The sequence below is a fragment of the Triticum aestivum genome, chromosome 4B (assembly GCF_018294505.1).
Source record: "Triticum aestivum cultivar Chinese Spring chromosome 4B, IWGSC CS RefSeq v2.1, whole genome shotgun sequence".
Lineage (NCBI taxonomy): Eukaryota > Viridiplantae > Streptophyta > Magnoliopsida > Poales > Poaceae > Triticum > Triticum aestivum.
In genome coordinates this window covers 502960458-502982103 of record NC_057804.1, presented here as the reverse complement: position 1 = coordinate 502982103, position 21646 = coordinate 502960458, and positions in this window count along the sequence as shown.

Sequence of the window (21646 nt, the reverse complement as noted above, 5' to 3'; positions counted from 1 at the left end):
CCTCCAAGAAGGAGCTGGAGATGAAGGTGGCGCAGCTGGAGGCAGATCTCAAGGGGAGCGGCGAGGAGCTTGCCGTTCTTAAGCGCGAGCGCGAGAAGGACGCTGCCGCTCATGGTGAGCTGCAGGGTCTTCTCGCTGAGAGGGGCAAGGAGCTCAGCGCCGCCAAGGATTCAAATGCAGATCTGGAGTTGAAGCTGGCCACGTTGACTCAGACGCTGGACGTCACCAGGGAGCGAGAGGTGACCTTGTCGGAGAAGATCAAGGCCGACGAGGCGCTGCTGGCGAATGCTGCTGCCGCCCATGACGCCTTCAGGGAGACAGTGGAGCATTGGACTGAAGGTCTTGTGGATGCTGCCGCTGCCATCGACGGGGAGTTGGCGCAGCTGGGGATGGAGGATTTTGGGTATCCCTCCGACGAGCATCTCCAACCCAGCGCCAAGCTCAGCCTGTTCTTCAAAGGCGTGGCGACGGCCCTCCAGCGACTCCGGGAGAGGATCCCAAAGCAGCTGGCCGACGAGTCGCGCAGGATTTGCGCGGGGGCTCTCCAGAAGGTGCTGATGAAGGTGGCCTTCCGCAATCCAGGCCTCAACTTCACCAACGTCCTCAAATCCTTGCCGCCGGATGCTGATCGGGATGCGCTCAAGGCCCTTGTCGCACCCATTGTGGACAAGGTGAGCGAGATCAAGAGGGTTGAGGGCGATCGCGTAGATTAGGCCGCCCTTCTTTTCTTTCTTCCTGTCGCTGCTGGCCATATTATGAGATCAATCTATTAGAGCTGCGACAAGTTATCTTGTAATATAACTCTACTTTGGGTAATGATCGCTATGTTATTTCCTTTACTTGATTCCCTGCTTTGTATGTTTTACCCTACGCTTTTAGGGAACTTGTCGGCGCAGGCACCTTTGCCGTGAGCGGTGAGTGCGGGACATCAGCAGCCTGCTGGCGATGCCGCTTCCGACAACAAACCTTGTCGCAACTAGTCGCAGCTCACTTAAGTTGTCGAGCAGACTCGAAACAAAGTAAGGGCGCAGCTAGCTATGATTTGGTTCCTCTGCGCACAGGTTTTCCATACAAAGTGCGGTCGTTCAAGGAAGATAACTTAAAGATTTAAAACTGATTGCTCAAACTTTGGCAACTTAGCTTTTCTGTCATTTGCTTTCCGGCAAGGCGAAACTTGCTTGAACGATGCCTGGTCCACATCATAATCTTCTCCTTTCCCCCCGGCAAACTTGTGTGCGAGGGAACCTTGCTTTCCTTTATTAGAAAAAGAAAGAAGAGAAAATAAAGATATGGTGCCTTCCGGCTCGTTATTGCTTACCGGGGGTTGCGCTGCACAAAGTGTCAGATAATGCATGCGAATACAAGGTAGAAAGCATGAAATTGACAAGATGTGCTAAGCACATGAGCTTTACTTATGCACGGGATCTGCGCCCGGCTTTGTACAAAGGATTACATGCAACATCGGCAAGACTTGTACAAAAGGTGGTTGCCGGAACGGGTTCCGGCAACCGCGCCCTACGGGTAAAACTTACGAAGATGCTCAATGTTCCAGGAGTTGCTCACCGGAGTGCCATCTTCGGTCTCAAGGCGGACAGCGCCAGGCCTAGTGACTCGTTTCACCCGGTAAGGGCCTTCCCACTTCGGCGTCAACTTGTTGGAATTCTTGGCGGACTGAACGCGCCGAAGAACAAGGTCGCCTTCCTCGAAGCTTCTGGCATTAACTTTGCGGCTATGGTAGCGGCGCAAAGCTTGCTGGTATCGAGCAGCTCGTACAGCAGCCTGAAGACGGTCTTCCTCAAGGAGCAGCGCGTCATCTTATCGCAGCTGCTCTTGCTCAAGCTCATCATAAGCGAGCACTCGAGGCGACCCGTATACGAGTTCCGTGGGGAGAACTGCCTCTGCTCCATAGACTAGAGCGAAAGGTGTCTGGCCAGTGGCTCGATTTGGCGTCGTCCTGATCGACCAAAGAACCACCGGCAGCTCCTCGATCCAGTTTCTTCCGCACTTGCGCAGCCTGTCGAAAGTTCTGGTCTTGAGCCCGCGCAGCACTTCAGCATTTGCCCTCTCCGCTTGACCGTTTCTTCTCGGATGAGCAACAGAAGCGAAGCAGACCTTGGCGCCAAGATCTTGGATGTACTGCATGAAGGTGCGGCTCGTGAATTGCGTGCCGTTGTCGGTGATGATCCTGTTAGGGATCCCGAAACGGCAAACAATCGACCTGAAGAACTTGACTGCTGACTGTGCTGTCACCTTCCTCACTGGTTCCACTTCCGGCCACTTTGTGAACTTGTCGATTGCAACGTACAAGTACTCAAAGCCCCCGACAGCTCGGGGAAAGGGGCCGAGGATGTCGAGCCCCCAGACCGAAAATGGCCAGGATAAAGGGATCGTCTGGAGAGCTTGAGCTGGCTGGTGTATCTGCTTGGAGTGGAACTGGCACGCTTCACACTTGGTTACTTGTGCAGTTGCATCCTGGAGGGCTGTCGGCCAAAAGAAACCTTGCCGGAAAGCTTTGCCGGCAAGTGCTCTTGCGCCAATGTGGTGACCACATATGCCTCCATGTATCTCTGCCAACAGCTTTTGTCCGTCTTCCCGGCAAATACACTTCAATTTCACACCGTTGAGTCTTCTTCTGTACAGTGTGCTGTCGACAAACTGGTACATACTTGACTGCCGGGCTACTTTCTCCGCTTCTTCTTGCTCTTCAGGAAGTTCTCATGTCTGAAGGAAATGGACAATCTGCTGCGCCCATGCTGGAGCTTGTGGCTCGACAACAAGGACTAAAGGCACATCTGCTGCTGCGGGAACATCCGCTTCTACGGCAAGAACTTGTGGCCCTGCCGGAGCTTGATGTTCCCCGGCAAGCTTGCCGGAGCAAAGCTTGTCGGGAGCGTTTGCTTCAACGGAACAAACCCCGAGGCTTGTCGGAGCAGACTGCTCCTCAGCATCCTTGGTGTTGATCTTGGGGACCTTCTTGGAGGCGGCTTCGGGGAGCTCTGCCGGAAAGTAGTCACCATAAACCAACTTCCTCTTCTTGCTCTGTCCAGTTGATGGCGTTACGGACGGTTGAGTCAGCTTGAGCACAAAGATCCCTGGTTCCACAGGTAACTTTAGTGCGGCGCACTTCGATAGGCCATCGGCAATGTCGTTCTGAGCTCTTGGAACATGTTCCATCTGCAGGCCGTCAAAGTGCTCTTCTAGCTTTCTCACTTCATCAACATATGCTTCCATCAATGGACTCTGATAGTTCTTGTTCACTTGGCGGACGACAAGCTGTGAGTCACCCCTGACAATGAGCTTCTTGATCCCAAGGTCTGCTGCGATCCTGAGACCGGCAAGCAATCCTTCATACTCTGCAGTATTGTTGGTTGCTTGCTCCTTGGGAAAGTGCATCTGGACTGCGTACTTGAGGTGCTCTCCGGTGGGTGCGACAAGCAGCACGCCCGCACCGGCGCCTTGCAGCGAGAAGGCACCATCAAAGTACATCAGCCACTCTTTGCTCGCTTCCTTGACGGGGATGCTCGTTTCTGGAATTTCTTCATCTGGTGTTGGCGTCCACTCTGCTATGAACTCTGCCAATGCTCTGCTTTGGATAGTTGAAGTACTTTCAAACTTGAGGCCAAAGCTTGACAGTTCCAGCGCCCACTCGACAATCCTGCCTGTCGCTTCTGGATTTTGCAGTATCCTCTTCAGCGGAAAACGAGTGACGACTGTGATCTCATGTGCTTGGAAGTAATGGCGCAGCTTTCTCGAGGCCATGAGAAGGCCGAAAAGCAATTTCTGCACACCAGAGTACCTTGACCTAGCCCCCTGCAGAAGGGAACTGACAAAGTAAACTGGGCGCTGCACCATTCTCTTCTGCATCTTATCATGCTCCTGCGCAGATCCATCCTTGTCGGGACCAGAGCTTGCTGGTGAAGCCCCCTGCTTGTCGCTGGATGCATCTGCCATGGTTGCTGGCTCATCATCCGCCTCCCTCTCCGCTACTAACGCAGCACTAACCACTTGATTGGTTGCCGCTATATACAGCAGCAACTTCTCTTGTGGCTTAGGTGCGACAAGTGTTGGAGTGGAGGACAGGTACCTCTTCAAGTCCTGCAGCGCAGCCTCCGCCTCCGGAGTCCATTTCATTGGACCTGCCTTTTTCAATATTTTGAAAAACGGCAGGGCGCGCTCAGCAGACCTAGAGATAAACCTGCTGAGAGCAGCCACGCAACCGGCAAGCCTTCGTACATCCTTGACGCGCTTTGGTGCTTCGATCTGCTCAATGGCCTTGATCTTGTCGGGATTGGCTTCAATTCCCCGCTGAGACACAAAGAACCCGAGAAGCTTGCCGGAGGGTACTCCAAACACGCACTTCTCGGGGTTAAGCTTGAGGTTGATCTTGCGCAGATTTGCAAAGGTTTCGTCCAAATCTTGGATCAGAGTTGCTTTGTCCTTGCTCTTGACCACTATGTCATCCATGTATGCTTCCACATTTCTGTGCATTTGTGGCTCAAAAGCGTCATGGACTACCCTTGCAAATGTTGAACCAGCATTCTTCAAACCGAAAGGCATCCGTACGAAACAGTATGTGCCACATGGGGTAATGAATGCGGTCTTCTCCTCATCCTCTTCTGCCATGAAGATCTGATGGTATCCTGAGTATGCATCAAGAAATGAAAGCAAATCACATCCGGCCGTGGAGTCAACAATCTGGTCGATGCGCGGCAAAGGAAATGGGTCTTTGGGACAAGCTTTATTAACATCGGTAAAGTCGATACAAAGCCTCCATTTCCCGTTTGCCTTGCGCACGACTACAGGATTGGCCAACCACGTAGGATGGAGCACCCCTCTGACAAGGCCTGCTGCTTCCAACTTCTTGATTTCTTCTGCGATGAATTCTTGGCGCTCCACTGCCTGTTTCCTGACTTTCTGCTTGACGGGCCGCGCATGAGGACAGACGGCAAGGTGGTGCTCAATCACTTTCCTGGGAACACCGGGGATGTCGGACGGTTGCCATGCAAACACGTCGACGTTCGCCCGCAGGAAAGCAACGAGCGCGCTTTCCTATTTGGGGTCGAGAGTGGCACTGATGGTGAAGGTACCACCAGTGCCGTCCTCCTTGGCGGACACCTTCTTGGTCTTAGGTGGAGCCGCCATTGTCTTCTTACACTTGCCGGTGGAGCTCGATGGTGCGTCCTCGACGGTAGTGCAGCACTCCGAAGAGGTGCGCTTGCCGGAGTGGGCATCAGAACTCTTGCCGGACTTGGTCTTCTTCTTCCCCCCGGGAGCTTCAGCGGCAAGTGAGTTGCGATCTGTTGCGGCTGCTGCTTCCCGGTAGATCTTGTCGGCGCAGATAAGAGCATCCTTCTTGTCGCCAGGGACAGAGATGACACTTATCGGGCCTGGCATCTTCAGCATGTTGTATGCATAGTGAGAGGCTGCCATGAACTTGGCGAGTGCTGGACGGCCGAGTATCCCATTGTAAGGCAATGGGAAGTCAGCAACGTCAAAAGTGACCCTCTCAGTCCTGAAGTTCAGCTCGCTGCCAAATGTTACCGGCAACGTGATCTTTCCCTTCGGCTTGCTCCTTCCCGGATTGATTCCTTGAAATGTGCCGGTCTCTTCGAGCTCGCTATCAGGGATCTGGAGTTTCTGGAGCACCGCGGAGGAGATCAGGTTCAAGCCGGCCCCGCCGTCAACTAGCATCTTAGTGACCTTGAGGTTGCGGATAGTTGGTGAACCAACATCGGCAAGCACCCGACCGCAGTTATGCGATCAGGGTGGTCCTCAATATCAAAGATGATAGGCGTGCTGGACCATTTCAGAGGCTTGCGTGACTCGACGGGTGGTTCTGCTGCATTGACTTCCCGCACCCACTGCTTGAGCTGGCGGTGTGAAGTATGCAGAGAAGCACCACCGTCAACGCACAGGACCTCTGTGGCTTTCTGGAACTCCTGCTCATCGGTCTCATCTTCATCCATATCTTCATCGTCGTCGTCATCTTCATCCTTGTCGCGGCCGCGGGGAGGTCTGTCTCCTTGCCGCTGCTTGGCCTTGCCGCGGCGTCCTCCTCGGCCGGGATGTTTCTTGCTGGCTCCTCCAGCACCTTCCTGGGCTTTCTCCTTGTCGCGCCGCTCGTATTCAGCCTTTTGCTGTTCGACAAGCTGCTCGACCTTCTTGCAGCTCTGGAGATCATGGCCCTTGGTGCGGTGGATCTTGCAGTATTGCTTGTTGGTGCCGTCCTGCTTGTCGGCGACTGCCACAGCTGCGGCAACCTCCTTGCCGGAGCTACCAGCTTCGGCTTTCTTGCCGGACTGCTCAACAACTAGCACATCTTTGCCTTTCTTCTTCCTGTTGTTCCGCCGCCGGTTCTTCCTTGCCGGGGCAGTGTCCTCACTATCAGATCCTCCTGCTCCTGTGTTCTCTCCGGGGAGTTTCCTCCCTTCCTCAGCACGTGCACACTTGTCGGCCAGGGCATATAGCTCACTGACATCTCTGATCTTGCACATCGCCATCTCCTCCCGCATCCTGCGGTTCCACATGTTCTGATGGAACGCGCTGATTACCGCGGCAGGGTGGACATCTGGGATGCTGTGCTGTACGTGGTTGAATCTTTGAATGTACTTGCGCAGGGGCTCTCCTTCCTTCTGGGCGAGCAGATGAAGATCGCTCTCTTGGCCATGAGGCTTGTGGCCGCCTGTAAAGGCGCCGACAAACTGATGGCACAGATCAGCCCAGGAGGATATGGAGTTGTCCGGCAAGTGCATGAGCCAGGATCTGACATTGGGCTTGAGCACCAGCGGGAAGTAGTTGGCAAGGATCTTGTCGTCCCGTCCTCCGGCAGCATGCACCGCGATGGTGTAGATGCTGAGGAACTCCGACGGATGCGTCTTGCCGTCGTACTTCTCTGGTACATCTGGCTTGAAATTCTTCGTGCTGGGCCACTGGACTTGCCGCAGCTCACGAGTGAACGCGGGGCAACCTACTGCGTACGGCAAGTCGCCTGGTTCCCCTGGCGCATGCATGTCAACAGAGGGCCCAGCGCGCTTGTCGGATTGACGTCGCGCTTCTCTTCGGCGCTCGATGCGAGTACGAGCGTCTTCTTGCTGTCGTTCGTGAAGAACTTGGCGCTGATCGCGACGAGCTCGTGGATCCGATGATGCAGTGGAGTCGCTGTCGAGGTGGATCCGACGAGTCGGCGATCTTGGCCTTCGGGGTGGAGAGTGCACGGTGGTTGCACCCGCACCGGTTTCGTCACCACCGGCTCGTGCCTGGCAGTCCTGCCGCGGCCGCGATGCACTTGGCTGCCGCGGAGTGTCGCCGTTGGCAAAGCCGATGAGACTCTGAATGGTGGCCCTCCATTGGTCGATCTTGTCTTCCGCTGGAGGGTAATCCAGGAGCAGTTGAGCTCGCGCCAAAGCTTCTTCTGGAGTGGTGGGTGGCAGTGGCGAACGGTGCGAGGACCGGGATATGCTCGGACTTCTAACTATGTTAGAAGGAGTAGTATCCCGTCCAGGCGACCGTGCCTCGCTCGTGCCAGCATGTTGGCATGCATGCTGGTCTTGAGCACCCCGGGATCCACCAGCTCGATCTTGCCCCAACGAACGTATGGTATTGCAAATACCATGACGCTGTCGGTCTTGCGCCTCTTAAGATGGGCGCGGAACATGTACGGTCGCCGAGGTTTGTGCAGCCTTGTCCTTGGACCTGGCGGCATCGTGAGTTTCCTCGTCGACGTCCGTTCTTCCGCCGGCGTCCACTCCACCACCCGTTTGCTCTAGTGGTGGCGGAAGTGACGTGGACGGAGCAGCTGCCGCCGAAGTCTTCTTCTTCGGTGGCATGTCGATAAAGAAAATGGAGATCTAGCTCGTCTGCACACCGGATCAGGTTCACACAATCTCGACGCCCCCAACCTGGCGCGCCAAAGATGTCGGGGAAGCTGATCCACGAACATCTATGGGGCCGGCGGACCGTGGCCCCTTTCGGTTCGGCGGGGGGCGGAGATCGCATGAAGAGCGGATCGAGGCGAAGCACACGAGCAGTTTACCCAGCTTCGGGGCTCTCCGGAGAGATAATACTCCTAATGCTGCTTGTCTGATTGTATTCTTGCTCGAGAGAGAGAGATAAGTGTTTTTCTGGCTTTTGAATGAGCCGAACCCCTTCTACGTTGCGCATGGGCCTCCTTTTATACGCTAAAGGGGTCACCGACAAGTGGCAACATAGACAAGGGTAAAAATGTAAAAAGGGTTGTGGTTGGTACACCTACTTGCATAGTGTATCCTACCTAACCCTGACGGCAGGGGACAAGGGCATTAAATGCCCGTCTGTGTCGCCCAAACAGTGCAGAAAGGTACCGTCAGGGACACCACCGCTCGCCACGATGGCAGTCCTGTCAGCTTTGCATGCCACCGCGCACCGCTGGCTGCACAGCCTCCCGCCACGCGCGCCTGGAAAGGCCCCCAGAGCGACACGTTGGTGGATGTGCTGGAGCGTGGGTACAGAGTGGCCGCCTGCCGCGGCAAGCGCCTTGCCGCGGCCATTGTCTTGTCGGGTCCGGAAGCTTGTCGCTCACTAGGCCTCGCGATGCCTTGGTTGGTCTTCCCGGCAAGCTCCTCTTGCCGGGGCCTTGTTGCCTTGCCGGGACGCGTGGCATGTCGCGGCAAGTTCCTTGGGATGCCTTGGTTGGCCTTCCCGGCAAGCTCCTCTTGCCGGGGCCTTGTCTCCTTGGCTTGAATACTTTGTTCTTGAATGGCTCCAAGGGAACCACGGAGGACCTTGGCGATCGTCCGGCAAGTCTTGCCGCGGGGTGCTGCAACTGCCCGTGCACAAGTTCGGGATACTAGGGTACCCCTACTCTAGTACACCGACAGAATCACTCCCGAGGTCCTATTAGCGGAGAACAAAAGATAGGTATTGTTTGAAGGTCACAAAACCACCTCAAAGCTATTCTTTCTGTTCGATCTATTCAAGAGTTCGTACTAAAATAACACAAAGCTATTTTTACATTTGATCTATCCTAGAGTTTGTACTAGAATAACACCAAAGAAAATTCATATTCATAATACTCAATCCACAAAAGAACTATAAAGAGACCCCAAATTTTCCATCAGAGAAAAATGTGCATCAACCCCTATGCATAGATTACCCAAATATCACCGTGGGAATCCGTGAGTTGAATGCCATAACACATATCAAGTGAATCAATAAGATACCTCATTGTCACCTCAAGTATTCATATTGCAAGACATATATCATGTGTTCTCATCTCTGAATAATCAATCCAACTAGACAAAACTTTGAAGGGTAAAGATTCAATTCATCATAACAACAGTATAGAGGGGAGAAACATCATATGATCCGACTATATTAACAAAGCCCATGATATAGATCACGAGAGAGAGAGAGAGAGATCAAACACATAGCTAATGGTACAAACCCTCAGCCCCGAGGGTGGACTACTCCCTCCTCATCGTGGTGGCCGCCGGGATGATGAAGATGGCCACCGGTGATGATTCCCGCATTCGGCAAGGTGCCACAACGGGGTCTAGATTGGATCTCGTGGATACATAGGCATTGTAGTGGCAAAACTTCTAATCTAGGGCTACCCCGAAGGGTTTTGGAATATTTGGAAACTTATAGGCGAAGAACGGGTGCGGGAGGCCACCGAGGTGGGCACAACCCACCTGGGCGCGCCTGGGGGCCCAGGCCCGCCCTGGTGGGTTGTGCCCTCCTCGGGGCACCCCCCAGGTGCTGCTCTGGCCCATCCTTAGTGTCCTGGTCCATCAAAAAGTCACCAAGCAATTGCAATTCAACTTATTTAACAGAGTCTAACTAAGAGCTCCACATACTCAACCATCATATAGTCTTCTATGATTGCTAACACTCACCGCATACACATGACCAAAACATTTCAACCGGACACATAGAAAGATAGTGGCTTATAATTTTGCCTCCCAACGTATTCACCTTTGGGTGATGTCAACAATAATAACTCATGCTACCCATATTCAACTGGATATATGTGCCTAGATCTTTCCCCACCACATGATGCTTGCCAAAGGAGAAAAATAAAAACGAATAGAAAGAGAAACTTTGTCTCTTGCATAAAAGTAAATAATGAAAAGTAAAATATAGGCCACTCGTAGAGGGAAGCAGAGGTTGACATGCACTTATTTGTTTGTATTCTCAACCCCTTAGTGCAAAAGAACGTCATGTTATACTTCCCCTTATGATATCAACCTTTATTATGCAGTCTGTTGCTTTTATTGCTTTTGCCATCATAAGTTCGTACAACACTCAATTTTCTCTTACACTAAATGATCTAACACTTTAGAAGCAATTTTTATTGCCTTATTGCACCGATGACAACTTACTTTAAGGATCTTGCTCAATCCTTAGGTAGGTATGGTGGACTCTCGAAACAAGATTTGGGTTTAAGGGTTTTTGGATGCACAAGTAGTATCTCTACTTGGTGCGTAATTTTTGGCTAGCAAAGATAGGGGGCAAGCACCACATGTTGAAGGATCTATGACAATATAACTTCTATGTGAATATGAACAAACATAAATCATTATGTTGTCTTCCTTGTCCAACGTCAAAATTTTTTGCATATAATGTTTTGATGGGGGCTCACAATCATAAAAGATTTCCAAGATAGTATATTTTCATGTGAAAGTTCTCTTCCTTATACTAATTATTCGTGAATTGCTTGTATGACCAACATTGTGATTGTCAAGGTTCAAAAGCTTTCACTTCCTAAACCCAATGTGAAGATACCACTAGGCATGATATGATTTCAACTTCATAACATTCAATTTATTCAACAATCTACTCATAGCATATAAGTGAAGCACTAGAGCAATTCCATAGAGAAGAGCTTCGTTGACGGGATGTGAATGTCGCTTACCTAGCCTCCTATTTGAGGACTCTATTTTATTAAAAACTTTCAGGTCTAAGTATTTTATTAAAACAGCAAGCAAAATGGAAATAAAATTACATTTCAAGAGTAGCACAACTCATGTAAAGAAGCAAAAACTTAGGCTCAACCGATACTAACCGATAATTGTTGAAGAAGAAAGGTGGGATGCCTACCGGGGCATCCCCAAGCTTAGATGCTTGAGACTTATTGAAATATTAGCTTAGGATGCCTTGAGCATCCCCAAGCTTGAGCTTTTGTGTCTCCTTAATTACTCTTATATCACGGTTTCCCTAAATCTCAAAAACTTCATCCACACAAAACTCAACAAGAACTCGTGAGATAGGTTAGTATAAATCAGTGCAAAACCTTATCATTCTCTACTGTAGCAAATCACTAAAAATATTATTCAAAATTGCATACTAAATTCCTCTCCATATTTATTACTCCTATCCTCAAATAGAATCATTAAAAAAGCAAACATATGCAAACAAATAAACATAACAGCAATCTGCCAAAACAGTACAGTTTGTAAAGAATGCAAGATTCATCATACTTCCCTAAGTCCAAAAGTTATTAGAAAATACTACACTGTAGAAAATTTGTCAGAGATTATTTTGAAAAAAGTTTCAACAATTTATCACATTCTGACTTTTCTAGGGAATCTTTGCAACATCGATAAACTTTCTGTTTTCAAACAGCAACAAGTATACTTGCAAAATAAGCGTGGCAAAGGCTATTATTGCCACTTTTATTGAAATAAAAGATGCAAAACATTATTATAAATAACAGCAAGCAGACCCTAACAAAATAAAATGATGCTCCAAGCAAAACACATATCATGTGACGAATGAAAACATAGCTCCAAGTGAGGTTACCGATAATGTTGGAGACAAAAGCGGGGGTGCCTTCCGGGGCATACCCAAGCTTAGTTGCTTGGATATTCCTTGAATATTACCTTGGGGTGCCTTGAGAATCCCCAAGATTAGGATCTTGTCACTCATTATTCTCCTCATATCGACATCTCACCCAAAACTTGAAAACTTCAATCACACAAAACTTAATGGAACTTTGTGAGATAGGTTAGTATGATAAAGACCAAACCATTTCACTTTTGGTACTGTAAAAGACAAGATTCATAATTGTTTCCACACAATTCCTACTGTAGCATATCATTTCCACAATTTATATTGAGCAATATAAGCCATTGAAACAAGGAAACAAGGAAACTATGCATTGAAAACAAAATCTGTCAAAAATAGAAGAGTCTGTATTAAGCTGTACTCAAACCATACTTCTGCTACTCCAAAAATAATGAAAAAACTAGGATCACGTGTTAAATTTGTATATTAATCTTCTGCAAAAAGAATCAACTCAAAAGCACTCTTCAGTTAAAAATGAGAGTTATTTTCATGAGCGCAAAAGTTTCTATTTTTCAGCAAGATCAAATCAACTATCACCCAACATGATCCCAAAGGCTTTACTTGGGACTTTATTGAAACAAAGAAAATGAAACATGATTACTATAGTAGAATAATCATGTGAACACACAAAAACAGTAGGTAAAATTATTGGGTTGCCTTTAATGCCTTTTAGCTAGGCATGATGATTTCAATGATGCTCGCATAAAAGATAAGAATTGAAACACAAAGAGAGCATCATGAAGCATATGACTAGCACATTTAAGTCTAATCCTCTTCCTATGCATAGGGATTATGTGAGAAAATAATTCATGGGAGAAAGAATCAGCTTGCATAGGAAGGCAAAACAAGTGCGACTTCAAGATTTTCAACACATAGAGAGAAAACTTGATATTATTGCAATTCCTACAATCATATGTTCCTCCATCATAATAATTTTCAGTGGCATCACGGAAGGATCGAGAAGAGGTGTCTAGAGGGGGGGTGATTAGACCCTCAACAAACAAAGTTGGCAGTTTTTAAGTTTTTCAAGTTGAGGTGGTAGATTAACACAATTTCAAGCATACACATTACAATTCGAGCAAGCATGCAAAGAGTATATGAGCAGCGGAAAGTAAAGCATCCAACTTGCAAGAAAGCAAAGGGATGGGATTGGAGTGTGCAAACGCAATTTGAGACACGGAGATTTTTGGCGTGGTTCCGATAGGTGGTGCTATTGTACATCCACGTTGATGGAGACTTCAACCCACGGAGGGTAACGGTTGCGCGAGTCCATGGAGGGATCCACCCACGAAGGGTCCACGAAGAAGCAAACTTGTCTATCCCATCATGGCCATCGCCCACGAAGGACTTGCCTCACTAGGGTAGCTCTTCACGAAGTAGGCGATCTCCTTGCCCTTACAAACTCGTTGGTTCAACTCCACAATCTTGACAGAGGCTCCCAAGTGACACCTAACCAATCTAGGAGACACCACTCTCCAAAAGGTAATAGATGGTGTGTTGTTGATGAACTCCTTGCTCTTGTGCTTCAAATGATAGTCTCCCCAACACTCAACTCTCTCTCATAGATTTGGCTATGTGGAAAGATGATTTGAGTGGAAAGCAACTTGGGGAAGGCTAGAGATCAAGATTCACATGATAGGATTGGAATATCTTGGCCTCAACACATGAGTAGGTGGTTCTCTCTCAAGAAATGAGTACTGGAAGTGTAGGTTTGTTCTGATGGATCTCGCCATGAAAGAAGAGTGGGTGGAGGGGTATATATATCCTCCACACAAAATCTAACCATTACACACAGATTCCCAAACTCGGTGGGACCGAATCAGCAAACTCGGTCAGACCGATCCAGGTAAAAATGTGAACATTAGGATTTTCGGTGGGACCTATATAGTCATCTCGGTGGGACTGATGTGCAGGGGTTAGGGTAAAACCTCAACTTGGTTTGACCGATTACACAAACTCGGTGAGACCGATTTTGGTAATAAGTAAACAGAGGATTGGTTAAGCAAACTTGGTGGGACCGACTGCACAAACTCGGTTAGACTAAAACTATTGCAATAGATCACAGAGAGTTTGCAAGCCCATCTCGGTGAGACTGAAGTGACTAGGGTTTGGCAGTGGCTGAAAAAGATGAAACTCGGTGGCGCCGGATAAACAAAGTTGGTGGGGCCGAGTTTGACATTTAGGTTTAGGACATATGTGGATGTGAGAAAGTGGCTGAGGGTTTTGGAGCATATCACTAAGCACTTTGACGTCCTTGAACTCCATTTTGTTTAGGTGTGTACGTAGCCGAGAACTCATGTCAGGTCCCTTCTTCATCAAGAAAGGTGTCCACATTGGTGTTCTTGAACTCCGTTCCGTTGTTGTTGCGAACCTTCTTGATCTTCAGTTAAAATTGGTTTTGGGCCTTCCTAGCGAAGTTTTTGAAGATCTTTTGAACCTGCGATTTATCATCGAGAAAGAACACCCACGTAAATCTTGAAATATCATCAACGATGACTAGTCCAAATGAGTTACCACCGAGACTCTTGTAGGCATTGGGACCGAAGAGATCCATGTGAAGTAGCTCAAGCAGTCTTCTCGTGGTCCTGATGTTCTTCATGGGGTGGCTTCGTCCAACCTGTTTTCCTGTTTATCAAGTGCTGTAAAGTCTATCCTTATCAAATATGACATCTTTAACACCAAGGATATGATCACCTTTAATAAGCTTGTCAAGGTTTCGCATGCCCACATGACCTAACCGTCTATGCCACAACTAGCCTTTGGAAGATTTAGCAATTAAGCAACTTTTAGGTTGAGCCTTTTTTAGTGAAGTCAACAATGTATAGATCACCTCTATGTATGCCGGTAAAGACCATTTTATGATTATCTCTTTGAAACACTTGGCAATCTACTTTAGTAAATAGCACATTGAAACCAAAGTCAGCTAGTCTAGATATAGAATGCAGATTATAGCAAAGAGATTCAACGAGCATAACATTTTGTATGGAGCTGTCATGTGAGATGGCCACCTTACCGAGGCTAACCACCTTACCCTTTGAGTTATCACCGAAAGTGACATACTTTCGAGGGCCGTCGTTTTTAGCAAGCTCACGAAACATATCTTTATCTCCGGTCATGTGATCGGTACATCCATTATCAAGGACCCATTCCTTTCCTCCAGCCATGTAGCCGCGAAGATTAGCCATAAGACCAAAGTGTCTCATAGACTCTTCACGATCAAAGTCATTATCATCATCATCATCATAGTATCCATGTTCAACATCATCTTGCAAATGATCATTTCCTAGAGGGAGTGATTCATTAGATATATGATTTTGACAATGTTCATCTCTATGAATTTTAATAGCTTCAGAAATAATATTGCTAATGATTCCAACATCTCCTTTGGCATGCATAAGATTGGTAACCTCAAATAAACAATCTCCAAACTTAGGATCATTGGGATTCATCTTATTCAAGGCAATAGACTTGTGAAGAATCTCATCTAAGCTTTTCAAGGAATAGTCTGGAAATCGTTCCTCAAGAAATCTCCATATAGTATAAGCACAATCAAGAGTAGGCAAGTGACCAATCAAATTTCTAGGCAAGCCTCTAGTGATAAGATTGATAGTTCTAAGATTGCGAATCATGTCAAGAGACTCATCATGGGTAGGATGCAAAGGATCAACAAGGGGTTCACAAGGAGTAGTAATGTACTTGTTCAAGTGATATTCATGAAAAATTCCAAGCATCTCATTTTTCCACTCACTAATGAACTCTCCATCAAGCATAGGAACTCTACGTCTAAGAGTCCCCAATGTAGAGTCATCCATCTTCCTGCAATGGTGATTAAACCAAAGCAATGGAGACCAATGCTCTAATACCAATTGAAAGAATCGAGAAGAGGTGTCTAGAGGGGGTGATTAGACTCTCAACAAACAAAGTTGGCAATTTTTCAAGTTTTTCAAGTTGAGGTGGTAGATTAACACAATTTCAAGCATACACATTACAATTCAAGAAAGCATGCAAAGACTATATGAGCAGCGGAAAGTAAAGCATGCAACTTGCAAAGAAAGTAAAGGGATGGGATCGGAGTGTGCAAATGCAATTTGAGACACGGAGATTTTTTGCATGGTTCCGATAGGTGGTGATATCGTACATCCACGTTGATGTACACTTCAACCCACATAGGGTAATGGTTGCGCGAGTCCACAGAGGGCTCCACCCATGAAGGGTCCACGAAGAAGCAACCTTGTATATCCCATCATGGCCATCTCCCATGAAGGACTTGCCTCACTAGGGTAGATCTTCACGAAGTAGGCGATCTCCTTTCCCTTACAAACTCCTTGGTTCAACTACACAATCATGACGGAGGCTCCCAAGTGACACCTAACCAATCTAGGAGACACCACTCTCCAAAAGGTAAGAGATGTTGCGTTGTTGATGAACTCCTTGCTCTTGTGCTTCAAATGATAGTCTCCCCAACACTCAACTCTCTCTCACAGATTTGGCTATGGTGGAAAGATGATTTGTGTGGAAAGCAACTTGGGGAAGGATAGAGATCAAGATTCATATGGTAGGATTGGAATATCTTGGCCTCAACACATGAGTAGGTGGTTCTCTCTCAGGAAATGAGTAGTGGAAGTGTAGGTTTGTTCTGATGGCTCTCTCCACGAATGAAGAGTGGGTGGAGGGGTATATATAGCCTCCACACAAAACCTAACCATTACACATAGATTCCCAAACTCGGTGGGACCGAATCAGCAAACTCGGTCAGACCGATCCAGATAAAAATGTGAACATTAGGATTTTCGGTGGGACCGATATAGTCATATCGGTGGGACCGATGTGCAGGGGTTATGGTAAAACCCAACTCGGTTTGACCGATTACATAAATGCGGTGAGATTGATTTTGGTAATAAGTAAACAGAGGATTGGTCAAGCAAACTCGATGGGACCGACTGCACAAACTCGGTTAGTCTGAAACTGTTACAATAGATCACAGACAGTTTGCAAGCCCATCTCGATGAGACCGAGATCCCATCGGTGAGGCTGAAGTGACAAGGGTTTGGCAGTGACTGAAAAAGATGAAACTCGGTGGCGCGGGATAGACAAAGTCAGTGGGGCCAGGTTTGACATTTAGGTTTAGGACATATGTGGATGTGAGAAAGTGGCTGAGGGTTTTGGAGCATATCACTAAGCACTTTGAGCAAGCAAGCCATTAAGCAACACCTCATCCACTTTTAATAGTATTGGCTTTCCTATGGACTCAATGTGATCTTGGATCACTAAAATTGAAAATGTTGAGTCTTGAGCTTTCGCCAATATTTGTCCTTAGCAACCTGAAGGGGTTCCACATCCTCTTGTCCATGTCCAAGACACTCCAATGTTGAACTTTTCTGAAATGCACTAGGTAGAAATATTATTTCAACAAGAGATATGTTGTCATGAATTACCAAAATCACCCAGGGAGCACTTGTGCTTCCAATCTCCCCCTTTTTGGTAATTGATGACAACATACTTCAAAGCTTTAGATAAAGATATAAGGAAATAGCAAGTAAAGCTTTGGAAAGACATGCAACATGCATTGGCTCCCCCTACATGTATGCAATCATGTGATGATAGATCATAAGAGTATGAAAATGCCCAAACATGTCAGAGCTAGCAATGCGTTACATGTGTCTTGGCTATATGCATCAGAGAAAATGATATAAATACTTGAGTTATACCTTCATGTTCATGATTCTCTCTCGCAAACAATATGTACCACATCAAGATATCTTCATGCACATGAGTGTGATGCATATATACCTTGTGGTCTTGAGCTAGCTTGAAGAAGATGTACCTAGGTAAACAAGGTTAGATAACACAAGAACATCTAGATAGAGCAAGAACTAAAGAGCACAAGAATACCAAGAATGGGATGACATATGGAGTGTGGGTACTAGGTACTCTATTTGGATATTGACATGTCCCCAAGAATAAAGATATGCAATGAATTCCAAAGATTTTATTCCCTTAGATGTGTTTCTCCCCCTGAATCTGACATGGGATAATGAGAGTAGATAGGGTAGCAGAAAATCAGAGCAAACAAGAAAATAACCAGAGCCAGATAAAGGCATAACATATACTATGATGTCTTTCCCCTCTTGAAGACATGAGACAACTTTCCTCTAAGGAATAAGAGCATCAGGAGAAGCTTTTATGAGTGCATTCTCTCTTATAATAAGCTTTGATGTGCTCTCTCTCTATCCCCCTTTGACATCAATTTCCAAGAAGGGACTTATGGAGCATGAGTCAAGTAGGTTTGGTCCTGGAGTCACATTACAAAGCCACGTGGGTTAGTCTTGCGATAAAGTCATCTATGTTAGAGTATATTGACTTAGGAGTCAAGTGAAGACACTTGATCATAGGTCATGCTCATCGTTTAAGCTTAAAATGGGGTTGCCATTTTTCGTTTAAGCATTTAGATGTATTCTTATCTTGTTGAGTTGCTTTGACCCATGTCTTGGGGTTAAGCTTCTCTAAGATGGAATGACATACCTTGGGTGGTGGTGATGAACATTGGTCATGTCGTTAAACTTGTGTAGGGTGCTCAAGTTGATGTAGATCATCAAGAGTTGAGAGCACCACTTGTAGTTTAAGTTTATCTTCCTACATGGGTTAGTATGCCAAAGAAGAGAACTTGTGTATCCAGAATGACAATCATGAAATTTGATACAGGAATTTTTTCGGCGTTCTGGGAACGGGGGTTCCCAGACTTGCCTACCTGCATCCTGCGGTGTGGCTCAAAGGGGCCCCAGCATGGCCCATCTTCATCAACACAAGCTCAAGACCCTCACGAGGGGCCAAGCCTCGCGGGGCGGACGACAAGGAGCTTCCTCAGGCACGGCCTCATTAGGCTGGCTCACGAGGAGGCGGAGTGTTCAAGGCGGGGTACCTCGCGAGGTGCCCATGACGCAAGCCATGACGACCAAGGGTGCCAGCCGGGCGCCAGCCCGTGTAGTGTCCTTCTTTCCTCTTTGGTGCAAGGGGAGCAAGCGCGGGCGAGAGCATCAAGCAAAGGCATCCATTTCGGTGCAACAAGACCAAGACCAGTCCAACAGCAGGATGGAGGTAACCATGGAGCCCAAGTCGGCGTCACCACCAGAGCCTTTGACAGGCGAGGACCAACTTTAGTCAGGATAAGTGTACTAGATGTTCCCCTTCAAAATGGCCAATTGTTGGCGCCCTTCCCGCTCAATATTTGGGAAGAGGCCCAGGGCCTTCGCCTATAAATAGGACTAGCCACCCACAGGGTAGAGGCATCTGGATAGGAATCTGGAGATAAGATAGGCATCTAGAATCAACCCCTCCAAAGGGACAACGCCACCACAAGAAGAGACCCTTGCGAGGCTGTTCTTCCTTGTATTGTTCATCATCAGCCCAAGAGGCAATCCACCACGCCACACACTGGAGTAGGGTATTACACCACAATGGTGGCCTGAACCAGTATAAACCCTGTGTTTCTTGTGTTGTCCTTCTCGTAGTTTCGTCCCAGCGATTCGGCGAGGAACAGGTAGGTAGAAGGCGAAACCTCCGCGTGCACCCCAGTGTTCGAACCTCAAGGGTCTGCCGGAACCCTAAATCTGACATTTGGCGTGCCAGGTAGGGGTGCTCCAGAATTCGTCTTCCATCGCCCCTGTTCTTCTCCGACCGTCGCGACCATGTCTGACGCACGCCGGGTTCGCGCCGAGCGCCGAGCCGCCCTCGCTTCCCGCGTCGCCCAGACGGCTCCCGTCGGCGGGCGCCCTCGTCGTTCCCCGTCGCCTGCCGTCAATGCCGCCACCGGCCCGACGGGGAACGAGCAGCAAGTATCGTCCCAGCACCCGTCCATGAGGCGAGACGGCTGCACCGCTACACCCTCGCTCACCCCTGCTGGTTCTTCATCCCACGCGCCCCGCGCGGCCATGGAGGCTCGAGCTGCGCTCATCGCGGCAAACGAGCTCCTGCGCTACCGCCCAGTCAATGACGTCTATGAAGAATGGCTCGACCGAGTCGCCGAACTCGTCTGTGCCGCTGGGGGCTCCCCCGCACCATCTTTCTCGCTGCACCGCGCCCTGCCATGCGCGGGCAATGAAGCTCCTGGGGCGGCTCAGCCGCCTCCCCCTCAAGAAGGCACCCTGGCTCCAAGGCGCGCGGCCCGTGGGTGGAACCCGCCCCGTCAGGAACCAGCGCGGCAGGAGCAGAGCTGCCAAGAGGTCCCTCGCCCTCAAGAAGCTGCCCGAGCACTCCCTGCTCCGGCTCGTCCCGACCATGCTCCTACTCCAGCACGTCAAGACCCCACGCTGCACCCAGCTGCCGCCCACGGGGACCCGCAGGACCGAGCCCTTCGTCCTCCAAGGCCTCCTGTGGCCACAGCGGGCTGCCGCGCCTTCACCACCGAGCTACGCACCGTCGCATGGCCCGGCAAGTTCAAGCCAGATCTGCCTCCTCGCTACGACGGCATGGCTGACCCTACAGAGTTCCTCCAGCTCTATGAGCTTGAGGCTTCCAACGGAGACGAGAAGGTCATGGCGAACTGGTTTCCCATGGCACTCAAGGACGGGGCCCGCACCTGGCTCCTGAACCTGGCACCAGGCACGATCTCCTCCTAGGACGAGATGCGCACCCGCTTCATCGCCAACTTCCAGGGTACCCGCGACCGGCCACCCGCCATGAGCGACATGCGCCGCATCAAGCAGCAACCAGGGGAAACCCTGCAGAAGTACATCAAGCGCTTCAACAACGCGCGCCTCAAGATTCTCAAGGTGATCGAGGAGGCCATCATCTCAGCCTTCTCTGACGGCGTGCATGACGTCAAAATGAAGGAGGAGCTCGCAATGCATGAAGATCTGTGCACTTCCTTGGAGCTGTTCAACCCGGCGACCAAGTGCGCCAGGGCTGAGGAAGGGTGTCTCTCCCTCCTCGAGTTGCCTGCCGCAGACCCTGAAGAGAAGAAGCCCAAGGCCAAGGACGTGAAGCGCAAAGGGGCTGCCGTGCTCGCGGCAGAACCAGACACCAAGCGGGGCAGAGATCAGCCCGAATCCTCCAAGGGCAGTCGGTACTGCGTGTACCACGACCTCCACACCCATAACACCAATGAATGCCAAGAGCTCCGGGCCGTGCGTGAAGGACGGACTGGCCGGCGTCCCGACCGCAGCGACTGGGGCTATGGCCAAGGAGGAGGAAGGAACGCAGGACGCTGGGACGACCGCGGCCCACGTCAAGGCTGGCGCGACCAACCTCGCGAGGATCGCTGGCAGGACCCGCCTCGCGAGGGAGGCTGGAGAGATCAGCCTCGCGAGGATCGCCCTCAAGGTAACGCATGCCTCCCTCCGCTACCGCTGCAGCCAAGGAGAAATGAGGACCGTCATCAGGATGAAGGGGCTGGGGGCTTCCAGGAACCACGTGCGATCGCCTGCATCCTAGGCGGAGCTCAAGCCCCAGCCTCTCAGCGCATCTTCAAGCAGTCACCCGCGAAGTGAATGCAGTCCTCCCCAAGCTCGAGGCCACGTGCCCTCTCAGGTGGTCGTCGTGTGCCATCATGTTCAGCTCAGCGGATCAGCTCAAGTGCGCGGCCACAGCTGGAGTCCTCCCGATGCTTTGTTCCCCAATCATCAGCAACGTGCTAGTCACCAGGACCCTCATCGATGGCGGGGCAGGGCTCAACGTCCTGTCCGTGGAAACATTCAACAATCTCCAAGTACCCTACAGTCAGCTTCAGCCAACCAATCCTTCCTCCGGAGTCACCGACGGCTCCACGGTCCCGATTGGGCAGGTCCGCCTCCCTGTCACCTTTGGGGCATGCGACAACTACCACACC